Source organism: Canis aureus, chromosome 1 (genome assembly GCF_053574225.1).
Source record: "Canis aureus isolate CA01 chromosome 1, VMU_Caureus_v.1.0, whole genome shotgun sequence".
Lineage (NCBI taxonomy): Eukaryota > Metazoa > Chordata > Mammalia > Carnivora > Canidae > Canis > Canis aureus.
The window spans coordinates 55,680,842-55,706,745 of NC_135611.1; the positions used below are offsets into that span (position 1 = coordinate 55,680,842).

The 25,904-nt window shown below is 51.6% G+C and overlaps 3 long non-coding RNA genes across 3 annotated transcripts; 1 reads left to right on the forward strand and 2 right to left on the reverse strand.

The window, feature by feature from the left end:
- Positions 1-550: 550 nt before the first annotated feature.
- Positions 551-11,194, reverse strand: LOC144315316 (uncharacterized). Its single transcript, XR_013381046.1, has 4 exons — positions 11,125-11,194; positions 8,746-9,246; positions 5,456-5,624; positions 551-2,952 (listed from the first exon to the last, which is right to left on the reverse strand). It is a non-coding gene; the product is annotated as an uncharacterized LOC144315316 (long non-coding RNA).
- LOC144315323 (uncharacterized) lies at positions 9,282-13,532 on the forward strand. Its single transcript, XR_013381047.1, has 2 exons — positions 9,282-10,238; positions 11,294-13,532. It is a non-coding gene; the product is annotated as an uncharacterized LOC144315323 (long non-coding RNA).
- LOC144315308 (uncharacterized) lies at positions 12,679-13,456 on the reverse strand. Its single transcript, XR_013381045.1, has 2 exons — positions 13,141-13,456; positions 12,679-13,019 (listed from the first exon to the last, which is right to left on the reverse strand). It is a non-coding gene; the product is annotated as an uncharacterized LOC144315308 (long non-coding RNA).
- Positions 13,533-25,904: the final 12,372 nt, after the last annotated feature.

Below are 25,904 nucleotides of genomic sequence, written 5' to 3' on the forward strand. Positions count from 1 at the left end.
TGCCCAGCCTGATGCAGCGCTTCACCAGGTCTGGGCGAGGAGGCCGGGATGCGCCAGGCCCGCTTCGCTGTGGCCCTGGTTCCGGATTCGGCAGCGAGCACCCGCCCCCTCCCAGCCCTCCCTCGGAATCCTGACATTGCTGACAGTCTGATACTGCTTTGCCATATTGAGTCTAATTCATAGGAAATATTGCCTAGTCAGGCACAGAATTTAAAAAGCAAATCTAGGGCAGCCCAGGTGGCTCAGTGCTTTAGTGCTGCCTTCAGCCCCTGGGTCGTGAATCAAGTCCCACGTCCCTGCGTGGAGCCTGCTTCTCCCTCTGCCTGTGCCTCTGCCTCTCTCTCTCTCTCTCTGTCTCTCATAAATAAATAAATAAAATCTTAAATAAATAAATAAATAATAAAAATAACAAGCAAATCTACATAATGCTTTCACCACGGTGTAAAAAGAAAAAAAAAGGACACTTCATTAAAAAAAATAGTGTGTTTACATATTTAATATGTAAATTCTCAAGCACGGTTACACTAGAAGGAAGGTTTATAATGTCTTATCTGAAACCTTTGAGTAGATGTATTTGGGGATTTACAATTTTAAGGACTTTTTAATGGTAATACTGTGCTTGTTCTGTGCATCTCAGGTCAACACCCTTACAGCTGGCATAGTATCTTCTAGTCAAAGAACGTTTCTGAAGCAAAAATGTATGAACAGTCACACAAAATGGGTGTTTAAGAGGCCAGTGAGCTCACAGCACCAGCCCGGCCACACGGGAGCCCACCCTTTAGGTCTTTGTTGTGTCCTCCAGTGTCCCCAGGGTGGAGGGCCTAGAGCCCGGCCTCAGCCCAGCTGGGCCCTGGTTCCCAGCCCTCTGACCCTCTGCTCCATGCTGGGTGCCCCAAGAAGCCCTGGGACTTGCCTGTGGCTTTACTCTGGGCCCCTGGGGCCGAGCCCTCATTTTAGGCCAGCAGACTGCTCTCGCTGCAAGCATAGCATCTCTTTTGCAGAACCATGTATGTGTCAGGACCCTGCTGATGTGCTAATTTGGGGTCATTCGTAATGTGTGTGTAGTCAGGGGTCCAGCAAAAACTTGCGTCCGGGGCCTTGTGCTCTCTGGGGGCACCCCTGTTGGTTCAAGTCAGATTGGGTCACTAGACAGAAATAACCGCTGGGTTTCAAGCTTTCTGGATTTTAGAATTGCAGATAAGGGGTCGTAGATCAGCAGATGTGTGCGTTCACCACACACAGCCCCTCGGGAACTCGAGAAGAGCTGGGGTGGAAGGGCAGTGTGTGGGCAGCTCTCGTGCTACCATGACACGATTTTCCAACATAGTGAATAAATTCCAGAAAATGTCCCGACAAAATAAAGTTCAATCTTTGTAATAGTTGCATTCTTGGAACATTAAAGCCATGCAAAATAATAATAATAAAAACTTCATGTTTATGTTATGAAATGGGAGTCAGGTTCCCAGTGCAAATAACTATAAGCAAGTTTCTAGCTGCCCAGTAACTCAGTGAGATATTTCAGGCAGCATCTACACAGCGACAAGCAGCAGGTGCTCCGGGAAGGCTGTGAGTCCCATACAGTGTCCCTGCGCTCTTCACGTCAAGCTTTCTGCTGTTTCCTGGAGGGTGGACGAGGTGTTTATGGAGCTAAGCAGATTTCCATCCCACCCGGGAAGCCTCAGGTGCCCTGGCCCCAAAAGGTGGATTTACTCTCTACAGCTGTTCAGAGCTGGACTCGGCCCAGCGCTGACCCCGGCAGGATCCAGCCCCAGCCACGAGGGGTGCAGCCCGGAGACCTGACCCCATCATCTGGTCCCCCAACACACAGGAGTTCTGAAAGCAGTGAAATGAGGGCTGTAATAGTCTTAATGGGAAGACCGAGACACAGCAAGTTAGCACTTAAATTCTTGCTGCTGGCCAGCTGGACAAACGGCCGGGCCGGAGCCTGGTGCAGACCCAAGTGTCCATCTCCTTCCAGGCTCCCTCCGCAGGCAACAACGTCTACAGGAAGGACAGCCTTGGCCAGCTTTGCTCCCTGTCCTTGTGTGAAGGGAGGCCTAGTGCCTCTTTCTTTTCTACACACTGATCTTCCGAAGTGAGAATTCACAGGACAGCTTCCTGGTAACAGGATCTGTTACTAGCTGAGAAGGGACTATGCTGTTTCTGAAAACTATTTCCCAGGATTGGCGTGCTTTCTGGGCAGGCTCCAGTGCCCCCCTAGAAGGCTCCAGACAGTCCTCAATTTTGCACCCAGTGCGGGAAAGGGGGACCTTATACTTATTCTGGTGCGTTACTCTGAGGTCAAGTAGCTTGAGTCATGGCGTGGTTGCCACACCTGCTAACAGGAAAGGTGGCTGAAGCGGCTGGCACTGTCCCCCTCTTCAGACCACACACGTGGCCATAGGCCTGGAAGCCACAGCGGCAGGTGCACTGGCGGCCACTCCAAGTCTGCCCACGGCCACTGTGCCCTCCAGAACCCTGTTCCATCTTGTGCCCTCTGACCCCACTCTGCTCTCTCAGCCGGTCTCTGGTCTCTTGGTAAACTCACAATTGTCCGGGGGGTTGGTGCTGTTTTGGGTTGACCTCCCACAGCGCCTCCATCCCCTCTAGCACTGCCACCCTCCGGCTGCAAAGCACAAAACCTGACAAACCAAAAGCCAGTTCCTCGTATTATCCAAAGGCGTGTCTTGATTTCCGGGATGGGCTCCACTTTCTGACATGTGGATTTAGACATAACATAAAACTCACTTTCCTGAAAGGCTCTTTATCCAATATATTTTGGGGACGTCTGCTGAATTGGGTGCTTGGTGTGGTGGCAGAGATAGAGAGATCTATAAGACAGCCTTCAGAGGGCTCACAGCATGGTCAGGTCGGACCTTAGTGTCCACTCTCAGCAAGTCACAGGTTCCAGAACCTTCTGAGCGAGTGGATAGCAGCAATGACATATATGGCCTGTTGCAGATGAAAAGAAACCAAGAAACACCGTGCTGTGTTTGGAATTTTAAGGACAGACTGTCAGGATCCCTGCTGTTTGAAGTAGTGGACTGCAGTAGGAGATGGAGAGAATTGCTCATCCTCGCAGCACGAACCTAAGCCAGGGGGTAGAGGGTGGTGGGAGCCAGGGGATGGAGGTACTACGGGGTTAGTGTGAAGAGAGTCCATGGTGGCCTGTGTTAGGTGACCACTGAGCAAAGACCCGGAGAAGCAGGCCATGAAGAAGAGACCCGAGGCCTCTGGATGGGTCTGTAAGTCCAGGCTCCACTGACACGGCAGCCCTGCTTCCACGTACCTCTCACTGACCAGTGCTGGTCCTACAGCCGCGCGCAGTCTGCACGCCGACTCCCCACTTCTCCCGTGGGATGCACAGGCCAAGCCACAAGACGATGGATGGGGAATTCTAATGCTATTACAGGAAGGAGCAATAGATGGTAACAGCGATCCCGTCTATCATGGCCTGTTTGAGATCCCCATTGGGTGGACAATACGGGGCCGCACAGATGGCTTGGCCAAACTGCTGCCAGCAGGGCCCCCTGGGGAGCCTGTCAGGCCTCGTGAGTCTGTGTGAGGGTCTCCTTCCTTGGGGACCCAGGGTCACAGGAGGCACCGTGGTGCTGCCAAGGGGTGATGGTCTGAAACCTGGGCCCGCTCACCTGATGCCCAGTATCCTTCCCCAATTCCAGAATCGGCACAGATACATCCAAAAATACTTCATAAAGCACCTTAGTATATGGGTTTTCAGCCTGCCTCCCTGGACCCCACGAGGCACGAAGCCGTGCCTGCTAGCTGCGAGTGCCTCTGGGTGTGCAGAACACGCTCACGCTTCCTTTTCCTTTAGGAGTTCCCTTGCAACACACGCTTGGCTCCTCTCTTATTTCTCTGAACAGAAACGCTCTTGGCTTGCCTGCATGTGGATCCCCTCCTAGGAAACTCCTCACGGGTCATGTGACCTCATGAACAGCTTCATTGTCTGGGTCATGGGGGAAGGTCGGGGAAAGGTCTCCTCCCCCTGCCCTGGGAGCCAGGCACATGGGAGTCAGCTGGCAGGTCAGGGCCCAGGTTTATTCTACGTCATACCCTTGACTTGGCACATCTCCGGGTGCACAGTCCTGTGACTCCTTGAGGCCCTGTGCCCAGCAGAGAGGGGCAGGGGTGATGTTGCTGAACGTGAGCCCAAGAAACGAAGGACAGGAGTGTGTGGCAGGGGCACTGCTGACATCCACCTCACTCCCTCGCTCAGCTCTTTCTGTAAAACCCTTCATTGACCCACATATTGATGCATCTGCTCTGGCACCCCTGACTGACCCTGAGAAACAGGGTCTCAAAGCTCCAGGTGTTGCCCACCTCTGGTCAGGACCAGCACCAAGAAATGAGAACCTGGGAACCAGGGGTGTCTGCATCCAAGCAATTGTCTCTGCCCCCTCCCCACCCTCTTCATCAGTGGGTCCTGGGCCTGGTTTGGAACAGGAGAAAAGAAGAGTGGGTGAGGGCACCCTGCAAGGAAAAGGAAGTGGATCTTTGTACTCCAAGGGATTAGATCCTGAGCCAAAGTCAGTCAAGAGCCCAAGGTCACAAGACCCAACTGTGTAGAACTCCATCCCCGCTTCACCCACCCAGGTCCTGTGCGTGCTGGTTCCCCCTCCACCTGCCCAGGTCCTGTGTGTGCTTAGACGCCCTCCATCTGCCCAGGTCCTGTGCGTGCTGGGCCCTCCTCCACCTGCCCGGGTCCTGAGACTATTCTTCTGAAGGAGTCTGCTCTTTTGTGAGCCAGGGTGCGGCCCTCCTAAGAGAGCATCTTCTGTGTCTCCATTCAGTGAACATGTGGAGCAGTCTCAGAAATTTCCCCCTCCCAGGGCAGCATCAGGAGAGGTCAGAGGCTGGATGAGCACAGCTTTGCCTGCCTCAGAGCCAGAGCCAGTGAGGGGGCCATTGCAGGGCCTGAGAACAGCCAGGCCACGCTCCTGGAGCCAGGCCTGGTTAGGGCCCAAAGCTGTGAGCCCTGCTGCTGAGAGATAATGCTGCGTCTCCCAGGCATGCAAGGGAGCAGATAAGAGATGACATTGCCCTCGACAACTGCGGTGCATGTCTGCATGTGGTCCCTTGGATTTCCAGTGGGTTTCCTTGTTCTCACTATTTTTCTTATGACCTTAAGACTGCCTCTTTGTCTAGAAGTTCAGGCAGCCCCATGGCGACAGAGACCACTGCATAAATACATGACGTTGTCATTTATTGGGGACCCTGTCTCTCTGCTTAACAGCAGGACGGCAGCCAGTGCCAGCTCTTGGGCAGAGGTGGGCTTTGGGTCCCAGCTATCAGGGCTCCTGTCCTGTAAGGGGGTGCTGGGGCAAAGGGCCCCCAGCTGCTCTGGGCCCTGTTGGGCCTCCTCGGGTCCCGCTAAGCTGCCGGGGAGCACCCTGGAGACCCTTGCCCCTTCTCCTATGGCGAATTCCCCACTTACAGAAAAAGGAAGCCTCGCCCCGGATTCTCACTGTGGCCTTCTCGCTGGGGGCTGTGACGTGTAGTCGGGGCCCTGCAGACTTCGCATCCTGGCCCTCCGCTTGCAGGACACAGGCTGACATCATGATGTGGAGGGTGCCTGCCTCGAGGTGGGCCGGCGCGCCTGCGTTCTTTAAATAAAGGGTAAACAAAGATGCTTCCTTAGACCAAACCATGCCAAGTAAACATGTATGTGTTTGCTTCCTTTGTTTGTAATCCAGGGCTTTGGTCCCATGGAGATCAAAGTGCTTCCTCGCCAGACCCCTGGTCCAGTCTTGAAATTGAAGGAAAGAGCCTCAAAGTGCACCACCTGCTTAGTTGCTTCTACTTGGGTTTGTCACCACCCCCACCCAAATTGCTGCGGGCAGAGGGAACCCTGGAGCCAGGCTTCACCCAGCACCGGGCAGCAGACTCTCCACCCCCATCTGTACAGCTGTGTCCCCACCACCTAAGGCTCCACCTGAACTCAGCCTCAAGTGTCTCACCCAAAATCCAGCCTCTGAGCACCTGGACCCCTCCATGGAGCAGAATGCTATGTATCCCAGCAAAGCAGGTAGGTGTGACAGGACAGGACACGGTGGTGGCTGCCCAGCCGCTCACCAGATCAGCCCGAAGGAGATCACATATGCAATGCTGAGCCTGGCGCTGAGCCTGGCACTGAGCAGCTGGTGTGCAGACCTCCCCTGGCTGTGCTGGCAGCAGGTGGCACCTGCATGAGTGTCCCAAGGGGAACTGATGAATACACCCAAACACGATTGAAGGGGACAGGGCAGTGGGCATAACACCTTTCGTGAAGTGGGCAGGGGCAGCAAGGCCTCCCACATGGAGGGGAGGACGCACCTGTCTGTCCACGACCCAGCCCACCTTGTGGCCGTGAGACACCTGGTGCAGGATTCCGATGGAACAGGCTGAGTTCCTGGGTGCTCTCGGCCTCGGTGGGCTAACTGGGTGCCCGGGCAGGCTGCAGCTCCATCCTGGGCCCAGAAAGGTACTTCAACACAGGAAGCCACAGCAGCAACAGTGGGCTGAGCACATGGGCTGCTGCTGCACAAGGTGAACAATATGCTCACGTCTGGTGCCCACACCCGCCAGGGCCCGGCTCCTATGTCTCGTCCTCACTGGGTGGTTCACGGCTGCTTCCCATCCTGTTCCCCCACCATCCCCTGCCCTGGGCTCACCTGAGGACCGCCCACCAGCTGGCCCGGCCCAGCCCCACACTCCCCGCAGCCACCCCTGCTGAGCGCCCTGGTTCCGTGAGGGCAGTGGGCCCCCATCCAGTGGTACATCAGTCCCCGCAGTTCCTGGTGAGTAAATCATTGTCACCATTTCTGCTCCTAGAGGCGAGGGGCTGGGGCTCAGAGATCAGATGATGGATTCAAAGTGATTTCCAGGAGAAGGGAGCAGGTGGTGTGGCCGGGGCACCTCCCCAGAGCTAGGGGAGGACTTGGCTCTGAGTGGCCGCAGAGGTGGGCAGTTTCCTGGGTTTGAGAGGCCGCTTCCAGGCTGAGCCATCACACATGTCTGGGTGTCAGGAGTGGCTTCATGGTCAAGGCAGTGTTTGCACGAGGGCCCGGACACTCCAGCGGAGTGTCCAGCGCAGGCGGAGAGCTCCTGCGTTCCCAGCGTGTGACCCTTCGTACCGTTGTTGCATCCAGCTTGCTAACATTCTGGTGAGAATTTTTCCCTCTGAATTTACAAGGGATGTTAGCATGGACTTTTCTTTTCACGTCTTCATCAGGGTGCTACCGTATGGAGCGAGCTGGAAAGCTCATCTTCTTCTTTTATTTTCTGGAAGAGTTTTTGGAGTCTTGGCGATTTCTCCTCTTTAAATGTTTCATTCAATTCTTTGGGCCTGGCATTTCTCTCTGAGAAGATTTTTAATGGCTAATTTAATTTTTTTTTAACTTGTTATAGATACTTTTGGATTTTCTATTTCTTCTTAAGTTTCTAGGGACTTGTCCACTTCAAGTCGTTGGGTTTGTTGGCATAAAGCTGTTTGCAGTCTTCCCTTGTAATCTTTTTTATTTCTGAGCCGTCAGTGGCGATTTCCTCTCCTTCGTTCATGGTTTCGGTGATCTGTGTCTTTCCTCACTTACTCTGTTTAATCTAGCTTGAGGTTTGCCAATTTTGCTGGTTTTCAGACAAATGGCTTTTGATTTAATTGATTTTTTCTTGTTTTCCTGTTTCAGTGTCACTGACTTTCACGCCAGTATTTATGATTTAATTTCTTCCGCTTGCCTCGGATTTAGTTTGCTCTTATTTTCCAAGATTCTCTTTGTGAACACTTAGGTTATTGATTTCATTTTTTTTCTTTTTTTCTAAGATAAGCATTTAAAGCTATGAGTATCCTTCTAAGCTTTACCGTAGTTGCATCTGATATATTTTTGACTCGTTCTGCTTGCATTTTCACATGTAGATCCTCATCTCAGCTTAGGATGGGGTTTCATCCCGATAAACCTGCCATAAGCTGAAAATACTGGTAAGTCGCAAATGCGTTTCAGACACCTAACCTAACATACTAGGTTGGCCGAGCCACCCTCTGACATGCTCGGAGCATGTACATCAGCCCATGGTCAGGCATCAGCCCACGGTCGGGCAAAGCCATCTCACTCGAAGCCCATCTTATGACATCTTGAACAGCTCGTGTGGCTTACTGAGTGCTGTACTGAAAGTGAACACCAGTGTGGTTCTCGGGTATAAATGGCTGTCACTGTGTCACCTGTTTTCCCTCATGATCGCCTGACTGACAGGTGCTAAGGCCCCGGGGCCACTGGCCAGCATCACAAGAGAGGACCAGACAGCATGTTGCTAGCCTGGGACAAGATCCAGATTCAAAATTCCAGTAGTTTATACCGAAATGCAAACATCATGAAGTCAAAAAATCATCAGTTAGAACATCGTCAGTTGGAGACCATCCCATGTAGTCCCCATCCCAAACTCCCCTGTGAATGGCATTCTGCTTTGGGGAAGAGGGGGTGTTTTCTCTGGGGCGTTCCTCCTCAGAGAGCGTCATGAATACAAACCAACAGTGAGAGATCCCAGAGTCGCTGGTCTTAGGAGTTCTGCCTCTGTTATAATCAGGATCTTCCCTCATTTTCCAACACCTCCCTGCTCCCTGCATACCCCAGCTCCAAATCTGGTAAGAGACAAAGAGCCGGGCACCATCCACTGAAGGCCCAGCTGGGACAAAATCCTTGTAAGGTGACCAACCACCTGCTTGAGAGGGGAGCAGGGTAAGTATTGGAGGCTTACCCGGATTCAAACCCGGATCTAGAACCACGTTCAACACCAAGACTTCACCTTGCTCCCACACAGGATGAGCACCCAGGGAGCAGAGAGAAATCCCAGGCGTGTGCTTCATGAGGCCCCCCAAAAACGCAGGGAGGAAGCCCGGCCTCGGTCCTGCTGAAGTCCATACGTTTCAGCTCAGGGAGACGCATGGGCTCCCGGTGCCCCGTGAGCGGGGGCGACTCTGGCAGCGGAGCCTGTGGCCTGCTCCCTCTGTGCTGCGCGTCCCAGCAGGTGGCGAGGCGTCTCAGGTGAACAGGACCCCTGGCAGCCTCCCGCGGTGGGGCAGGCAGGGACGGCGGCGAGGATGGCTTTGGTCTCCAGGGAAGGCTTGCTGGCCACCTTTCGAGTCCCCATCACGAGCCTCATCTGTGACATTTAGATGCCTCTTGCTGGCTCACGATGAGCTTTCCTGTGAGCGTGCTTGTTGCCTGGTCAGAGGTAGCGAATGATTCATATTTCATCCTAAAAGAAAGAAGAAAATGCTTTTGCAAGTGTATTTGCGCTGTGATTAATTGTAACAATATATCTTTTGAAATGACCAAAAAAAAAAATTGATAACACAGGGACACACAGCTCATGGGCAGGCTGATTCTAGCCAGCATCATAAATCAGCTGGGCGCCTGCCTTCGGGGGAAGTCAGGTTACTGTAGCTTTGGCTAATGACATGAGGGCTCCGGCTCCTGCCTCGGGGGTTCCAGCATGAGTAAGGGGTGAAGCTAGGATGTTAATGTGGGGACTCGAATCTGCAGAAAAGTGGAGAGAAGTCAGGCAGGCCCTGTCCACGGGACTTGGTCCTACGGAAGGAGGGCAACCGGATAAAGCCTGGCAAGCCCCTACCGTGGGAGAGGCCGAGACACACAGTGAGGCAAGGACCGACCTCATGGGTAGAGTCCGGGGGGACCCTTTCTCGGCAGCCGAGCCCAAGGTTGAAGTGGCAAGTGTCGGGTTCCGTACATGGAGAAGGAGATGGCCCAGCCTCCCCACTCCCCGCGACAGTGGCCAGCCTGGGTCAGCCTGAGCCGCAGTGGCCGTCGCAGAGGAAGAGGAGGAAGTGAAGTCACTTCCAGGCTCCCATTTGGATGAAGCCTTGCAGGAAGAATGTGCCAGAAAGGCTCTGCGCCGCCTCGCCACCTGCCTCTCCTTCAGAGACTGCTCTCGCTCCTGGCTCACCAGGCCCTTCGGGGTTCTGGCTCTGTGTGGACAAACCTCTCCAGCTTGACCCCCGGGCACAGATCCGACGTCCTCCTGCATCGCCCACACAGCACGGCCACAGCGGAGAACCTCCCGCGCTCGCCTGCCCCGGGGACCCAGGAGTTACACACGCAGGGCGTCAAAAGATGGCAATGGTTCAGCTGACACATGGGGGCTGCCCTGAGCCCTGGGGAACGGGACCTCCCTGTGCCTGCCACCCTCGCCCCTCCAGCCCCGGCCGCCCACGGCGCAGCAGGTGCAGGGTAAGCCCGCATAGCCCCGGCCTCCTGCGCTGGCCCCTTAGCCGGAGCGAGTGGTGGTCAGTGACCAGGATGGAGCACTTGTTTGTCATTCAGGGTCTTACCTGTTCGGCTGCCAGGCCCCCCAGCAGGTGGGGAGATGGGGAACCTGGGAGGACTGGCCAGTAGACAGTGGGCGTGTGTGGGCGAAGTGGTAGGAAGGGGCAGGTGCTGGGGGTGACAAGGAGGCCGGGGCTCTGAGGCTGTGGGAGGCCACGTGAGGGATGCAGGAAACGGAACATGCTCCCAGGTACTACCTCCATGTACTCCTCCCCATCCCCCTCCCCACCCTCCTCCTTCTTCCCCCTTTCCTTCCTCCCCCTCCTCCTCCTCCTTCTTCTCTCCTCCCCTCTCCTCTCTATCCTCCTCCTCTTCCTCTTCCTCCTCCTCCTCACCCTCCTCTTCCCCGCTCCTCCTCCGTCTCCCGAATAGCTCTTCATCATTCCTGTTTGTACGTCAGAGGCTTTGCCTCAGGGAAGAAAAAGTCATTTTCTTGACTTTTGAGATCTTGAATACTTTTGTACTTGTATGACTAAGGCATTAGTCTGAAAGCTGAAATGCTTTTGATTTATAAGATCTAGGCTCTGTTGAGTGAGAAAAGGTTTTTCTTGGAATTCCGAGGGCCGTACTTTGAGTATAAATAGTGAGGTCAGAGCCATGAGGTTGCATCAGGAAGCAGAGCAGCAGGAATAAAGGCGATGCCTTGTCAGCTGTGCTCCTTCCTAGAGAAGCAGGGAGAAGCTAGCAGGTGGGCTCTGAGGGGGAGCCTGGGGGTGCTCCTGCTTCTGACCCCCGCTAGGACCAAAGCCCTGGGGGCAGAGCCAGGGGCTCCAGGGAACACGACACTCACCTGGCTCCTCAAGGTGGGGTCCCAGAAACTATGAGCCTATGAGGGAGAAGTTGGATCCAGCCTGGGCCCTGAGAGGGAGATTAACAGGGTGGGTGGGGGTGATGCAGGGGAGCACCCCAGGGTGCCAGCGGGGAAGTGAGGGGAAGAGCTGACAGTTCTCACCTCCCAGGACGTCTCCAGAAGGTGGCAAAACTTCCATGTCCAGATGGGAAGCAGACGGTAGGAGCAGGATAGGACCATACAGGAGCTCCCCTCCCCCCGTGGAGCCAGTGTTGGAGGACCAGTGCTGGGACCTGCAAGCTGTCCACCTCTCAAGGCATTTCATCAGTGCTCTCCCCAGAGTCCACCCTAGCGCCCCAAGAGCTGGGGTGCCCCCCCACACCACACAGAACAGGGTGGGGTCCTGGAGCAGCCCCTGAAGGGGCACCAGCAGCCCCTCCCTGGACCCCCACATCTTCATCCACAGGCCTGTGGGTCAAACGCCCTCCTTCCCTCTGCCTGTTGGAACTGGCGCCAGTTCTGCACCGTGTTTTGCAATAACAAAACCCACAGCCATTTGAACAGCACTGAGGTTCTGTGTCGGGAGCCAGGGCCTTTCCATGACCCCGTGTTCTCTGCTTGATTTTCTTTCATATATTTTTTAGTAACTGGAGCCAAATTTCAATGAAGACAAATGATGAAAAATACACCATCTAACATTTGCCATCTTTGAAAAGTAATTCCAGCCCTCCTTATTTATCTTGAGCGTGGACCTCTTCGCTTTCTGTGTTTTTCTGGCATTCTGATTGCCCTGAACTTTCCTTTCCCTTTATGGCTGAAAAAGAGAAAAGTTTTCCAGACTCTCCTACAGGATGAGGGGAACATAAGGCCACTTATATTACAAACTAGATTTCTTTTGCCTTCCTAGTTCTTTAGAAATGACTGCGCCCAAGACGGGCTATGGTGGAGTGATTCTAAGTTGCAAGTTTTCTGCATGTTCAGGTGATACAAAACACAGCCCGAAGACAGTCCGTGCATGTGTGTTAGTTATCTATTGTTGTGGAACGAATCACCCCAAAACTTCATGGCTTCAAACAATAATAAGCATGCATTAGCTTTTCCAGTTTCTGGAGGTCAGGGATTTGGGAGCAACTTGATGGGGTGGCCCTCACCTGGGGTTTCTCATGAGGCTTGAGGGCTGTAGTCATGGGATGGGTGGCCTGGGATTGAAAGACCCGCTTCCAAGATGGCACACTTAAAGGGTTCTGGACCTACCTGCAATGTGTGTATGGTGGAGGGACCCCCACATCACCACCAACAAGCAATTCTCCAACACCTGCCGAGTGTCCTACAATTCAACCCAATTCTAACACTACCCAGAGGGAGAGTCAGATACCACAGGCTAAGGGCTCAGTCACACAAGACTTCCCCCCACAATGCCTTCAGACCCCAGCTCCAGGTACAGATGGTATCTATGCACCTGTGTTTCTGACTGGTCGGCTCCAGAGTGGAGGCTCCTACAACCCTTACCTCGGATTTGATTAACTTGCTAAAGCAGCTCACAGAACTCAGAGAAACATTTACTAGTTTATTAAAGGATATGAAAAAGGGTAAAGATGGACATCCAGGTGGAAGAAATGTACAGGATGAGGCCTATGGGAAGGGGGGCAGGCTCCCATACCTTCTCTGGGTGTGCCACTCTCCCTGAATCTGCAAGAGAAACCCAGAAGCTCTCCAGACCCCGCGCTACTGGCACTTTAAGGAGGCTTCCTCACAGAGGCATGATGAGCTATTAACTCCATTTCCTGCCCTTGTGTCCCCTCTGGAGAATGAGATTGAGGCTGAAGACTCCAAGCTTCTAACCATGGGTGCTCTTCCTGGTGACAACACCTCATCCAGGAGCCATCCAGAGTTGCCTTAGTAAAACAAGAGATGCTTCTAGAACTCTTATCTCTCTGAGATTCCAAGGATTTTAGGGTTCCTATGCCAGGGAGGAGGGTAGATATCAATACACATTTTTTACTGTCTGGCACTCACTCTTATGGCTGACAAGCAGTGCTGGCTGTTGGCAGGAGGCCTCTCCACATTGGCATCTCCCCGGCACTACTTGAGAGTCCTCACACATGGCAGCTGCTTTTTCCTGGGCACCTGATCCAAGAGACCAAGGTGGGGCTCAGCATTCTTCATGATCTACCTTCCAAAGACACAGACTATTACTCCCCTACACTGTGTGGATCATCCCCATTGAGGCCATCCTCAATTCAGTGTGAGAGGAGGCTCTACAGGGCATGGATTCCAGAAGATAGAACCACCAGGGATCACCCTGGAAACTGCCCCCTACAAGGGTTCATTATTCAAGGATGTAGTGCATAGATAAAAAATAGTCTGTATAAATAGCTACCATCATTTATATTCATGATGGCCACACATTCAAGTCTTGGTTTGTGCTTTCATTTTCCACCTGCCTACTATAACAACAAAAACAACCTTCCCTTCCCTTTTAGACTCAACCATCATCTGGGAATTAAAAATGTTGATGTCTTTCTGGGATCTGGGATCTCAGATTTATACCAAATGGTGTCATAGTTTTACATGAATCCACAGAATCCAACACAGTTAAGAAAATGCAGAAGGATCCTCCATGGTGCCAATGGGTCATTGCTGGGTGGGGAAGGAGGAGCATGGGAATAAGAGAGAGTTGATTCAACCACCAGAAAGGGATCTGAGGCTTCAGAGAAGCTGAGATTTGCTCAGGTGGTGGTCCAATTCTGAGAAGTAGCAAGAACTGTGATTCCTACTCATATAATAATAGTTAACAACAAATACCCACACTACGCCAGGTACCATGTCAAGGACTTTGGGTATATTTACTCATTGCATCCCTGCAATGACTAATAACCTTGAAGTACATGCCCTCATCACTTCCATTTTACAGACAGGGAAACTCAGGTACAGAGAGGCCAAAGGTCTCACGGAAGGTATGTGTTAGCAAATTTAGGGTTTGGATTCGGGCTGCTTACACACCCACAATCCTAGGTCTTTCAGCTTGTCCCACCTGAAACCTGGAAATAAGGAATGCAGAGGATATATACCCATGACATCAACAGTAGGTGAGGTCATAATTGCATGGAGCTCCCAGGGCTTCTCAGTCCTCACAGTTTGTACACCCAGAAGTCAGAACATCCCAGCCAGAAGTTGGGCAAGTCCAGCCCAGGGCAGGAGAGGAGACGCAGAGGCAGAACCCAGTTGCCACCATGGCGCCTTCCTTCTTGTCTTAAGAAGAGCCCATCCACACCATAATGGCCTAACATCAAATTCTGATAAAGCAAACCTCATAAAGTTCTGCTGCACTGCTGGTGCATAATCCAGCTACATCACACTTAGAAAACATCTCATTTTATTCCGGCTACAACTGGATTTTGTTTCCTGCTCCAGTGTTGAGCCTATGGAATGTTTCAACGAGATGAGTGAGACCATGGACACAACAGCGTGAGGTTGTTTTGATCAAAACAACTGTTGAAGGCCTGGGATCTGAAGACAGACAGCCAACAGCCATATCTCCGCTCTGGCATGTCCCAGCCTGGTGACACAGCAAAGAAGTTCCCTATCCTTCCCAGCCTGGGACTTCATCATCTGTAAAGTAGGGATAATAATAGAAGCCAGTGTGTAGGCTTGTGGTGAGGATTCAGTCCGTTAGAACACTTAGAACAACGCTTGACGTGCAAAAGAAACACTCAGCAAGTGTGAGCAGTGACAGCATTTCATCGAATCTCAAGCAGTCATCATTCCTATGACACATACTATCGTGGGTGCCATTAAAAAAGAAGAAAGAACAAACACTGGCAATTAAGCAATGCCACTCCATCAGCTGTAAGACACATCCCAATTCTGGAGATAGCAGATTGGGAGAAAATGTATGTGTTAGCATTGGTGAGACACAGCATCGTTGCTCTGAATCCATCTGCCAGAGGAACGAGGGTGGCAGATGCTGGCCCCACACCCTGGGCCACTGAATGATGGCATAGGAGGTGTTTGGGAACATTCTAGAACATAACAGCACAGTGGTGCTGGGTGTGAGATGGTAGGAAGGAAATGGAAAATAGAGTCTCACCTTCACGTGGTCACGCACTTGCTGAGGTGGTAAAGTCCGGTGACAAGAGTGAAAGGAAGAACCACGGTTGATGGTTTAGATGCGGACCTTAATTCCATTTAGTCTCACAGAAACTATTCGTCACAGTCTGTATACAAGGTCAAGCTCTCTGGATGAGAATGAGGCACTATTTCTGCCCTCAAGGAATTTTCATTTCAGCAAGAGATAAACACATAAATAAGGAGCTTGCAAGACTCATAATAATAGCAGTCTCTGGGATATAAGGGGATTTTATCTAGTGTGGGAATTCCAGTAGAACTCAGGGATAACGCAGGTCTATTATTATTAAGAAGCTGGTATTGGCCACTTGCTGTGTTTTATGATGATCCAGCCCCTGGCCTTATTTCTCTGTCCCTATGTATCCTTTGCCCGAGCTTCCCCAAATTATTTATTCTTGTCTTGTTATAGTCCATGTATTTTGGTAAGCCTCTTTAACTCTTCCCTAGAACAATGTGGAGTATCAATACATAAGAAAACAAAATAACATATACCACATGCATTCTTTCAAGGTTTTTAAGGCTAGAAAAATGGTTTCTGTGTTACTAGCACTTCTATCTGTAAGAGCAAAGTGGTGGAGGGGTGGGGTGGGTAGAAAAACCTAGAAACAGGGAGAAGGAAATGTTCTGTGAGCCTCAAGTCCGTATTGCTTGCTAACAAGCTGCGACAATTGATTACTTCCCTGGGCTCTGTGGTCAGAGCTGACCTCTCGCCTCATGGGCTGTCCTTTCATGGCATTTTTTTAAGGGGTCTGCAGGGGAATTGAGAAGGCTGACCCCCTCCTCTGAGGCTTCACAACATAGGGGTCTCAGCTGCAAGACACACATGACATCATTTTGCCACAATCTGCTGGCAACCAAACTGCAAGTGTGAGTGAATGTGGAGGAGAAAGACCCTTCAAGTAGGGGATAGCACAATCCTGCTGTCATATTTGTCATCTGCTTTGGGAGACAGTGGGAGGGCATATCAGTGGGCTAGAATCAGGTGAAAACAGAGAATGAAAATAGTGATTTTCTCCTCTTGACATTCCTTTCAATATTCTTGATAAATCCTTTTTCTTAAAAAAAAAAAAAAAAAAAGTTTTTCCCCCGAGACATAGTCTGTTGAAGTACTGTGTACCTGGCACTCAGGCTTCTGGTTAAGGGTGTGCTGGTGAGCAAATGGTAGGGACGGGTATGGAGGAGAGCTGAGGGAGAGAAGGGAACAGGACTGCCCTTGGAGTGGGGCTACATGGTAGGCCCAGGAAAGAAGTAAGGGTCCACTTGTAGTGCAAAACCAATGTGAATTTTGGGATGGACCAGTTTGCACAGTGTTTTAGTAGAGGTCACTTTTTTAAAAAAATTATTTATTCATGAGAGATATGGAGAGAGAGAGGCAGAGACACAGGCAGAGGGAGAAGCAGGCTCCATGCAGGGAGCCCGATGTAGGACTAGATCCCAGTACTCCGGGATCACTCCCTGAGCTGAAGGCAGATGCTCAACCGCTGAGCCACCCAGGCGTCCCTGTAGAGGTCACTTCTGAAGGAGCCTCAATCAACCACAATAAGAAGGGCATGATCAAACAGGGGTTTGCAGGAGAAGGTTAGCTTCTGAAAATGCTGAGTCACACATGGGTCACACAGACCCTCTCAAAAGGAGCTCTCCTCTTCCACCTCCTCTATGGGGCCATTCAATATGCATGAATGCCCTCAAAGTGGTCCAAGGTCAGGAGTATCTCTAGAGACTCTGGCTTGATAGGATTGAGAAAAATGAGAAAAGAGGCCTAAGGTAAATAGGGTTGCAGTCAGAGTGCTGAAGTCTTTAACAATGACAACTATCCTATGCCAGCTATGTGCTGTGTACATTAGAGGTGCAAAAATACACCTGCAAAGGTGGCTGATCCTCAAATCACTAGTTGGAAAAAGTTTATACTGATAAAACATTAGAAATCAATCATCACGATCACCACTATAATCACCACCATCACCATCTTCATCACCATCATCACCATCACCATCACCATCACCATGATCATCATCACCATCATCACCATCATCACCATCATCATCATCACCATCATCATCACCATCATCACCATCATCACCACCATCACCATCACCATCATCACCATCATCATCATCATCACTGTCACCATCATCTTCATCACCATCATCTTCATCGCCATCTCCACCATCATCATCAACATCACCATCAGCAGCAGCATCATTACTACCATCACCATCACCACCATCATCACTGTCACCATCATCTTCATCACCATCATCCCCATCCCTACCACCACCAGGACCCCACTAGGGCTGAGCACCTCCTGTTGCCAGCCACTGTGGCATCTGGGCTTCACAAAGACCCAATACCTTCAACCTGACCTTTCATAGACAAGATGACAATGGCAAGGGAAGTCCACTACTGGACCAATATCACCCACTAGTAGACATCATCAGATCTGGGACTTGAGCCAGGGTGGGCTCACTCCAAAGCCTGTGTTCCTCACCATTCTGCTTCCCTTCTCTCTAGCATGCAGTGCCCTCAGGGGAGCTCCTTGCTCAGAGCTGACAAAAAGAAAGCAACAGTAATAGTAGAAAACCTTTTTCTCCAAATATATAAATGGTGTACATCTACACTGTTTTTTATTCGACCAATTCTTTAATTTTGGGCCAAAAAAAAAGTCAGTGTGCATCTAAACTATTTTTAAAAATCCTACCTTCTGATTTCCTAAGTGGCATGCACAAAGCTGAAATCAAAATCAATGAAACAATTCATAAAATACTTGAGAAAGATGAAAACAATCAGCTCTGACAAGCCTGGAATTCAAGAAGCATTCGCCTGGGTCGCCTGCTTAACACCATCCCACATAAATCATCCTCCTGTTCTGCCATCATGGGCTTATCAGGGGCATCCTTGCCCCATAATTCATCCTGGACCCATCAGGTTTACCTTTGGAAAAGTAATTAAGCACCACCCAGCAAAAAGAGATAAAGATTTAGAATGCATTAGACATGGAGATTAGAATGTAAACACAGAAATCTCAATTAACCTTCTAATCTGTAGGTCAGAAGGAGGGTCTCTGAGCTACAAGGAAAATACAATGCCCATTTCCTGGAGACCCCAGCCAGCTGGGGACAGAATTCAGGTCATAGTGATTAGTTCTAATAACAGAAGGAAACAAAAGGTGCGGTGCATCTCTGAAGGCCAGTGAGATGCGCTCGGAGAGAGCCCTCTGGCCAGCTGCAACCTTGAGTCTGAGTCTGGCAGTAATTGCCTCTAGATAGAAGGAAGCACTGGGGGACGATGATGTCATCCAGCAGTGGCGCACGCTGAGCCTCCGAGAGCGCACAAGGGCCTGGTGCGGTTGCACCTCAAGCTGCACGGCCTGCCTGGCCGGGGCCATGGGAGGACGGAGGGTTGGCGGGCCTTCGGCTTCCAGCCTGTGCATGTACCCTGGGCAGCGAGGGTCCTGTGGGGGTAGCCGGGGAGGTCAGGGGTGTCACGACGGCTTTCTCAAGGTCTGAGGGATGCTGGAGGACACACGGCCTCCTAGTAGGACTCAGGGCAGCCTTGGCACAGACTCCTCCCTTTGCTGCAGCTCCTCCTTCCCCCCAGACCGAGCCAATCTTCTGAACAGAAGGTGAAAATTGTGGCCAATGCCTGAGGTTGGCTTGGAAATGTAGAGTCAAAAAAAAAACAAAACAAAACAAAACAAAAACCACCTGACATTTCCAGCTGTTTTTATGGAACTATGACCTATTTCTGTTCCTCTGTCCTTGAGGTGACCTCCCCCAGGAGAGCCCAGCAGGAGGCAGTCTATGTCTGTCCCCATCACTCACACCTGTGGCCTCAGCCCAGCTGGGAGTCTCTTTTCTGGGATCACGACCTGAGCTCTCTGCTGAAGAAATTTCCACCATGTTCCTAAGCTTCGGTGACATCGTATTCACAGGTGCTAGCTGAGTAGTGTCCCTCCTGGAACCTCAGAGTGTGGCCTCTTGGTAATTAGGGTCATCACAGATTTAACTGGTCATAGTGGAGCGAAGAGGCCTCAGATCACACACGACAGGTGCTTTCATAAGAAAAGGGGGACAGACGCACATGGCAGACACGCACTGATATGTCGATGTGGAGCACCGAGCATTGGCTGCCACCTCTGGAAGCAGAAAGAGGCGAGGAGGACTGTCCTCTTGACGGTGCCCTGTCACTCGCTGAATTCAGGGAATGTGTGCCCGTCCTGCCACCAAGGTGCCAAGACGGCCGCGGGAGTCACATCTCTCCCAGGCAGGGTCGCGATTTCCTGCTCCACCGTGTCCTGAGCGCCTGTTGGGGGTTAGATACGGAGAAGACTTAAGGGTGGCTGGGACTGCTCGTGTCACCTCGGGTCACCACGGGCGGGGAGAGAATGTATGTGTCGTCGGCAGTGACAACAACAAAGTGCTAATAAACACCACCAGTGAGCGAACGCTCAGCCCAGAGCCGAGGGGTCTGCGGGGGACCCCCGAACCGCAGAGGGCGTGACCGGTGCAGCCGTACAAGCGCTGTGGAAAGCCATGTCATCTGGGAGCAGTGAACGTTCCCCCAATCCCAGCATCCAGCGCACTGCCCGATGCCCCTGCGAGCCTTGCTCCTCGGAGGTGACTCCACAGACACGCGGGCCCTGCGGCGGGGGAAGCGCGGCCACTCACGCCCGGCGTTTGAGGGCTCTTGCCCAGGTGCGTATCTTGAAAGGTGGCCGGGACTCCACGGGGAGGGAACACAGGCAGGTGGCTGCCGGTTGCAGGTGCAGACGTCAGGGCTGGAGTGTTTCCCTGTGGGCAGCAAACAGGGTTCGGCTTGTGATGACGAGGCTCAAGAGACACGAGGAGTGAAGAAGGGACCAGCAGGGACCCCGAGTCCTACTTCAGAATGCTTCCTGGGCCCGGCCTGCCTGCCCCCCACAGGGTCTCTGTCGGGGTCCTGCACGCGCCCTGAGTGCACAGAACTCCGTAACTCCTTGAGGAGGCAGGCCTGACCCGCAGCCATGAGGATACACACAGCTGGGGCGCACCTGTTCCAGGCCCCTTGCCCCTCAGGGGGTCACACAAGCACAGCCCCTCCCCGTGACCCCTGACCAGACTCTTCCCATTGAGTGACAACCTCAGGACCGCTGATATCTGGGCCTCCATGTCTCTCGGCCTAATTCCCTTAGCCTCTCTGGTGGTTAATTTTATGTGTTGGCTTGTGTAGACGATGGGGCCCAGTGATGGTTAAACAGCAGTCCGGACGCCATGGGAATGTAGTCTTTCAACGTGATTAACATTTAAATCAGTGAAGTGAAGCAGATTGCTGCCTGTAATGTGGGTGGGCCTCACCCGATCAGTTGAAGGCCTTAACAGAAAAAGGGGTGAAGTGGCCAAAGGAGGGCTTCCGCAGACTCTAGGTGCGCATCAGCACCTCCGGGCCGATAGCGAGCCCGCCCACCCAGCAGAGTTCAGACTCACCAAGCACTCAGTCGCTTGTGTCAACTCCTTAAAATCTCCCTCTCCCTGTCCATACACACGGCGGGTTGCTCTGTTTCCCTGGGGAACCCTGACCATACGGTCTCCCGGCATTCATTTCCCCACAGCACTGGCTCCCCTGGATGGTTTGGGCTGAGACTACTTCCCGGCTCTCCATTTGTTCAGCTGTAAAATGGGAATAATGTCTGCCTCACAGGCTAAGTAAGACGGAAGACACCAACGTACTCTGTGATCAACTCTCTCTGCAAAGCTACTATGTTCAACTTTCGACTTTGCCAGAACGAATGAGGGGCTGCGTTGCCTTCCTTCGGGGTAGGGCCCAGGGACCTGCGGCCGCCTCCGGCAGCCTGGGGGCTGCTCTGCCCCACTCCCCGCTGCCTCCAGACCTGACATGCTCACGTCCTATTGCTACCTGCCCCCCCCCCCCCCCGGTACTGGCTCATTTCAAATCTGGAGAGACATTACTGCAGAAAGTCTTGTGTTCAAATAAAAACATTTCATAAAATGTAAATGAATAAAGCTCACAAAAGCACTTTGGAAAGTGCTGGTTGGAGGGCCCGGTTGAGGAGAGGAAGAAGGGAAGCGGGAACCCCATCGGCCTTGCCCCAAACTCCCACGGCAGCCCTGCGGGGTTCCACGGCACTGCCTTGGGGGAGCACAGTGTGCGAACCAGCCACCGGACCCCCAGACGAAGGACGAGGAGCCTAAGGCCCTCCAGCTAGCACAGGGTCAGGGCGCTCACGCGCTAGGGCCACGGACTGGCCCATCATCACGGAGCCACCGTTGGCAGGACCCCGGCGAGTCTGATGTGCCCCGCGGCGGTGCCTCCCCCGGAGAGGACGGGCATCAGCCCCCCCACGCGTGCCACCCCCGCTCCACCCCCATCTCTGGATGGTACCCAGCCCATCATGCCAACCGGAAGGTGTTCCGAGCCAACTCTCAACACAACGAGAAAGCAGCCGGTTCACCCCTGAAGCCTCCCCTCCTGCTTTTCCCCGAGCTGCAGAGCTTGCTTGCAGGGAGTGTCGCTAACCAGGTCACAACACAAGGTTTACAATCACAACAGTCTCGGCTCTACTACTTGTTGGCTCTCGGAGCATTGACACATTGCACAACCCCCTGCCTGCTAGTGTCCTCAGCCACACAGTCAGTGCACTCGTGATCCGTGTCCGCGTGTCACATGAGGACATTGACCACGGTCTCTGTCGGGAGCCCACTCGCGCCCTGAGTGCAGTGGCAGCTGCTCAGCACCTGCTACCCTTCATGCTGTCCCTCCGTCCCCTCTCTGGAGTCCCTGAGTTTATCTGCTCTTCCTCCCTGTTACCTGCTGTTCCTTATTCTCCGATATCTCGGCGGCCTGATCCTCCTGCAGCGTGCTCCTCCGACAGCGCGCTCCTCCATCCCGGGCCAAGGCAAACACTCCGTGACCGAGGGCCCTGGCTTCTAGCTGCTCCCCGGTCGTCCTACCCCGTCACCATTCTAGACTTTCAAATGGCTCCTCGGCATCTACTGGTTAAAAGACCAATGCCCCACCAGGTATCTAAGAATTTCTAGAACTGGATTTGACCCTAGAGACCAAAACTACGTTTCCTTCTCCCCGACATTAACGCCGGCCCCACTATGCCAGCCTGTTTCCTCGGGAGCAGCCCCCTCCCCAATCCATGCCCATTCCCTGGCCTCCAGAGTCTGCTCTCACTGATGTCCCTCCCACCTGACTGTAGACTGCTCCGGAGGAGGCCTCACCTGCCTTCTTCAGAACCGTGAGATAGTCCCAAAAAAATGGGCCAACATCCAAATTCAAAATTGGTTCCTATCAGCAGCTCGCAGAGAACAGGGAAGGAATTCCAGTTCACTTTTCTGACAAGTGTCCTTTTCTATCCTGGCCAGTCCCTGCTCATCCTGAAGCCTCCCAGGCCCCCTGCCTCCAAACTCCTTCCAAAGACACCAGCTGATCCCCAGGCAGGCACTTCTCCTTCCCTGCGAGCTTGTCCACATCCCGAGCCACCCTGCCCCAGCCTGGAGTGACCAGGAACACCTGCCCCAGACCCCCTGGAGGGCTGGTGGCCCTGAACCTGCTGATGCTTCTCGCTCTGCAGGTGGTGGGGGGTCCCTGGAAACTGGCTTCTATCACTACATAAGAAATTTTCATGGATAATTTGCAGTAGATAAAATTCTCCACCTCATTACGAGTTTATTGTGTGTAATATCCCATAATTTCACACTGTCTTAAGATCACTTAACTGCTTCTTGCTCATGTCTTGTGTTCCCAAGCCCATGACAAACTCCTGAGAGGAGCAGGATGGTCTTGTTTCTCTGAAGGCCCCTTCACATCTTCGCCCCGCGCATCCCAGGGCTCCATCAATACCCACCGAATAGAACAAAAGAATGCAGTCTGCACTGCAGTCAGGCAGGAGGCATACCTCCTCTCCACCATGCCGTGCAACTTTATGAGATTTCCCTTTAAATCACATTATGGCGAGGCACAAATTATTTCCAGACCACAGAAGGATTCTGGCGCAATGTAACGGTGACCAGAATATGCTTTGTGATTCCTCTCGCTGTGGGATTCTCAGACTGTCATTAAACACATGAAACACGGTGCAATTCAGTGTGGCCCCAGACATCTGCTAAGAATCACACGCAGGAGTGTGAGTTATATCGGGTACCATCAGAGCGCACGTTGCGTGCACACACCGAGAGCAGGTTCTCAAGCAGCCCCGCCAACATCTGGTGTTGGAATGTGGCTTCTCCCCGGATGAGTAGGTTTTAAATACCAAGCTATGTTAGGTGCCTTGTGGGAGACAGGGCTATCGTAAATTAGAATTTTCTTCAAGGTCACTGTTGCGTTATGTATCATAGGCACTCAACAAATATGTTGCAGGAACATGTATAACTATCAAACATCTCAAATCAGTCACCTGCTCATGCTTATTATTTTAAAATACAGTCTTTCCAACATTCTTTTAAGAGAAGCTGATGTTACGCAATTAGATACAACATAACAGTATCATACGGATGTTTTCTGGGGAAAATTTTAACATGGTATAAAAGGAAAACATTCTGATTTGGCATAAGAGAGCAACGGATCCTTAAAATGATGTCTATCCTCCATTCTAAAGGCAAGTCCATGCATCTCTCTCTGAGTTTCTTGAGGTCAGTAAGCAAGGTTGTCGAAATAATTTTGGAAAAAGTGAATCGGCCCAGGAGGACCAAAACATCAAGAAAAGACTGAGTGGCCTTGCTCATTTGCTGGGATCGGCGGTGGGTCGGGAGGGGTGTGGAGAAATCATGCAGGAGAGAGTGGGTGTTCCAAGAATGTGCTCTAGGCTCCGTGTGTGAACAGGGAATACAGTCCTTGTGCAAGTGTGACCCTTGGGTGTGGAAGGCCGGCCTGTGCAGTGGGGAGGCGGCATGGTGAGGACAGGGAGTGAGAAGGGAGTTTCTTCGAGCTGCTGGAGGGAAGAGGACACAGGTTCTTAGGACTGACCTGGCCCTCCCTCTTTGTCTTTTCAATGTAGTGCAACATTTCCCAAATATCTCAGTGTTTGATGAATTTGATCAAAATTCCTTACAAAACGGGGTCCCCATTGTCTACCCGACTTTCTGAGCCAGTGGCACGGCAGTCCCAGAGGCTGTTTGTTTAGGGGGTTGTCTGACACTCTTCAGCTCAGCCTCATCGCCGTGGGTTGGAAATCCACCGTGGTTTCTCATGCCTGATGTTTACCTGTTGACCCACAGACTGGTCAGAGGAGTCCCAGCAGCTACTCATCAAAACACTTTGTTTGAGACGTAAGATGAGGCTTCTGTGCAGTTACATCTGTGTCAGTAAAAGCATAAGACTAGACTAGTATGGGAATTTTCAACAAAGATTTGTACAATATTTAAGAAAACTTTTAAAAATTAGAATGTTTGCTGCCCATATGGTTGGTGGCTTGATGTACTGTGGTGTTTCAAAACATTTTTAACAACCCGTCTACTTTTTTTTTTTTTTTTTTTTTTTATGAACTTGCCAATGGCACTTAACTCTGAGTCGTAAGGAACTGTGGGTAAAATGGGAAAGTTTGCCCTCGGGTTCAAGGAGCTCCCGGGCTCGTGCTGCCCCGTGCACAGAGTGGGATGTGCCCATCACAAACCCTCCTCTCCAGCTCCTGGGACCTCCTGAGGCTTTGTGGATCTTCTCCTACATAGGCAATGCCGAGGCGAGTCTTCCCAGCCCTCAGAGAGCCTCTCAGCCCTGTGGTCCATCTAATCACAGAGATTTCCTGCAGGATGTTGCATGTTTCCAGTCTTGATTTCACAAATAGTTCACAATTGAGAAGGTTTTGTATTTTTATCAAGTTCAGATTTTATAGTTTAATTTTCCACTGTGTCCTTCTGCTTCTGGCACCATCCCCCTGCCTCCCCCGGCTAGTTATATTTTCCCAGATGCAGTGAGGACTCAGGAGAGAGTTAAGGGTTTAGCAGACCTCTGTTAGATGCTGTATCATCAGTTCCATCAGGAATACATTAAAAAAAAAAAAAGAAAGAAAGAATTGTATTACACCTCCTCACTATTGCCCTTATTTTTCCATGTAGACATTTCCTACCTCATTTTTATTATTTGGACACAGGGCTCTTCACATGCATAGTGATTGCCTTGATCATTCAGATGATTGATAATCAATTTTGAGGTAAAAGCCCCAGAGTGGACCCCAATGCTTCTCACTTGGCATTATAACTCCTTCAGCCAGCTCTGAATTCACCTAAGTGTATTATTTCTAACCTCCTTCCTCCTCCTTATCCTTAAGGGTCATAAGTACCTGACCTGTTTCCCCATCTGGTAAGAGATCATACTCAGGAAATAATGCAGCCTTGGGGTGGCATTTTCTCCTGAGTAAGCCAATGCCTTTTTCTTTCTTCCCCGGGCATTCCCCAAACATCTTTTTACATCTAGACTAAAACTATCCACCAGTAACTAGCCAGTTCATGTGTCTCCAAAATGACCCTCACCCAGTTTTGAAAATGAGAACATCACTCCATCCTGTTTCTCCTGGTATCTCCCTTGTTCTCAAGATCCCACCGATTTCCTCCAAGTGTCTCTCAATCTCATTTCCAAGATCCTTTAGATCATATGAGTCAGACAGCTCATATTCTCTTGTGGAAAGCAGGTGTTCTCATATTATTTTCTGACTA